The sequence below is a fragment of the Elephantulus edwardii genome, unplaced genomic scaffold (assembly GCF_000299155.1).
Source record: "Elephantulus edwardii isolate Elephantulus edwardi_28Jun2011 unplaced genomic scaffold, EleEdw1.0 scaffold00422, whole genome shotgun sequence".
Classification (NCBI taxonomy): domain Eukaryota; kingdom Metazoa; phylum Chordata; class Mammalia; order Macroscelidea; family Macroscelididae; genus Elephantulus; species Elephantulus edwardii.
The window spans coordinates 884626-887917 of NW_006400172.1; positions in this window are offsets into that span (position 1 = coordinate 884626).

Consider the following 3292-nt stretch of genomic DNA (forward strand, 5'->3'; position numbering starts at 1 on the left):
TAATCCTCTCCAGGATGAATCTGTTTTCTTGGCAGTCCATGGTACATTCAATACTCTTCTCCAGCACCACAGCTCAAAGGCATCAATTCTCCCTCTGTCCTCCCTAGTCATTGTCCAACTCTCTGATGCATAACAAGTGATTGCAAAGACCATGGACTGTAGGTGTGTTGAAAATACTGACAGTGGCTCAGGACAAGGCAGAATTCAGAGCTATTATATATAGAGTCACTGTGTGTCACAAGCAACTTGACAGTATATAACAACAACAACTTTCAGAACATGGAAGCTATTGAAAATACCATGGCATAGATATATATACCTTAGTCTTTAAACTGACATCCTTTCTCTTGAGAACTTTGGAGAGGTCATTGACAGTACATTTTCCCAATGCAACAAATCTTTTCATTTCTTGACTGTTGTTATTACAGGTGTTCATTCCACATTGAAAGTAAAGTGAAATCATTGACAACGTCAATCTTTTCTCCATCTATCTACTGGTCAATAAAATATAAGCAAACATCTTTCTGGAGAAAAAAATTAATCTTCAGGTATTAACTGACTTCAGCCAAGATCCACCTGACATCAGCAATGATATATGTCTCTTGAAATAGCATCTTCTGAATCCAGCTTGAATTTCTGGTAATTTTCTTTTCAAATATCTGTTCTAATTGTTTTTCAATAATCTTTGGGAAGATTTTTCTTGCATATTATATTAATTATATTGTTCTGTAATTTTCACACTCTATTGAATAGCCTTTTGTTAACATAGAAAGAAAATATAGATCTCTTTCACTCACTTGGTCAGGTACCTGTCTTCTAAATTTCTTGGTACAGGTTAGGATGCACATCTAGGACTGTACCTGTTTCCTAAATCACCTAAACTGATATTCCATAAAGTCTTAGAATCTTGTTGGTGGGGGTTTTTTTGGTGGTTTTGCTTGTTGGGTTTTTTAGGGGGTTTTGGCGGGCGGGGGGGGGGTTGTCCAATACCTTCAACACAGCTTGAACTTATTCGACTATTGCCACTGATTCTTAATCATATGCTACTTCCTAAAATGGTTCCATATAAACTTAATTCTTTTGGATATAGTGTCTCTGTATATTTTTTCCATCATCTTTTTTTTTATGGAACACTTCTTGCTGATCTTCTCTGTATCGTTCCAATTTTCGTATATGTGCTGCCGAAGCGAGCACTTCCATCATCTTTTGATGTATCTTGCATCATTCAAAATTTTGCCCATAACATTTTCAATATTGCAACTTAAAGCTTGAACTTGTTCTTCAAGTCTTTCAGGTTAAGAAATGCTAAGCATTTTCTTCTTTTTTTATAACTCCAGGTCTTTGAACATTTTGTTATAATTCTTGGCTTTGTCTTCTTGAATTGTTTTTTGTAATTTTCTGTTCTTCCCTCTTACTTCAATATTTCTTCTCTGTGTCTTGTCCTCTCTACATTTTTGTACAAGCTTTAATCAGATGAATTGTTGTTTGGGGAATGACAAATTGAAGAAGATTAGTGTTACATTCATAGTCAAAAAGAACATTTCAAGATCTATTTTAAAGTACAATGCTGTGGATAGGACTTATAAACATACACACACACAAAGAAGACCTGTTACTATAGCAGCTGTTCAAATACATACACCAATAGCTAAAGACAAAGATAAAACTAAAGACAAAGATAAACTAATTGAGGATTTCTGTACACTTCTGCAGTCTAAAAATTGTTGGTTATGCAACTAGAATGCAATAGTAATAACTGGTGACTACCAATTATTGCAAATGTTAGTAACAAAGAAGGACTAACTAGTAACTGAAAAATTTTGCCTTAGTTATAGAAATTAAACTGGAGTATACTGATAGAATTTTGTAGAATAAATCATTTATTCATTGCAAATATATTTTTAAAAAACAAACAATAACTATGTACATAAACATCACATAATGGACTACATAGGAACAGAGAGGAAGAATCAGTAGTCAGAAAAACATGGACTCGGAGACAGAAATGGAGCTGAAGATAGAATGATTTTTTTTTGCACAATTTTTGCACAATCAATGACTTATTCATCGCAACACATTTTTAAAGACATAAACACAGATTATACACATGGATCTCACCTGATGGTATGCATAGGAGTCAGATCAACTACATCTGTCGAAGGAACCGCTGGAGAAGCTCAATATCAGCTGGGGAAAGTAGGCCTGGAGCCGATTGTCAAACAGACCACCAACTTCCCATATGCAAGTTCAAGCTGAAGCTCAGGAAAATTAAACTGAATCCATGGGAACAAAAATACAACTTTGAGTCTATCCCACCTGAATTTTAGGACCATCTTAAGAACAGGTTTGAGGCCTTGAACACAAATGAGCGAAGACCAGATGAGTTGTGGGAGGATATCAAGGGTATCATCCAAGAAGAGTGCAAATGTTCACTACAAAGACAGAAGAGGAAGAAAACACCAAAATGGATGTCAGAAGAAACTCTGAAGATTGCACTGGAGTGGAGAGAAGCCAAAGCACAAGGAACAATTCAAGATACTAAAGAGCTGAACAGAAGATTTCAAAAGGCAGCACGGGATGACAAAGTAAAATATTACAATGAAATGTGCATGGAGCTGGAGTCAGAAAACGAAAAGGGTCGAACTCGCTCAGCATTTCTTAAGCTCAAAGAACTGAAGAACAAATTCATACCTTGAGTTACTATAATCAAAGATGCTTTAGGCAGAGTATTAAATGATCCAGGAAATATCAAGAGAAGATGGAAAGAATATACTGAGTCATTGTATCAAAAGGAATTGGCAGACACAGAAGAATTTCATGAAACAACATATGAGCAAGAGCCTATGGTGATGAAGGAAGAAGTTCAAGCTGCTTTGAAGGAAATAGCAAAAAAAAAGAAGGCCCCAGGAATAGATGGTATACCAATTGTCATATTTCAGCTAACACATACTGCCCTAGACATGCTCACCCAGTTGTGTCAAGAAATCGGGAGAACAACCACTTCGCCAACTGACTGAAAGAGATCTGTATATGTTCCCATTCCAAAGAAAGGTGACCCAACAGAGTGTGGAAATTATTGAACAGTATCATTAATATCACATGCAGGCAAGATTCTGCTGAAGATTATCCAAAAATGACTGTAACAGCACGTCCGCAGAGAATTGACAGAAGTCCAGGCTGGGTTTAGAAGGGGTCGTGGTACTAGGGATATTGTAGCTAATGTTAGAAGGATCTTGGCTGAAAGCAGGGAGTACCAGAGGAACGTCTATCTGTGCTTCCTTGATTATGCAAA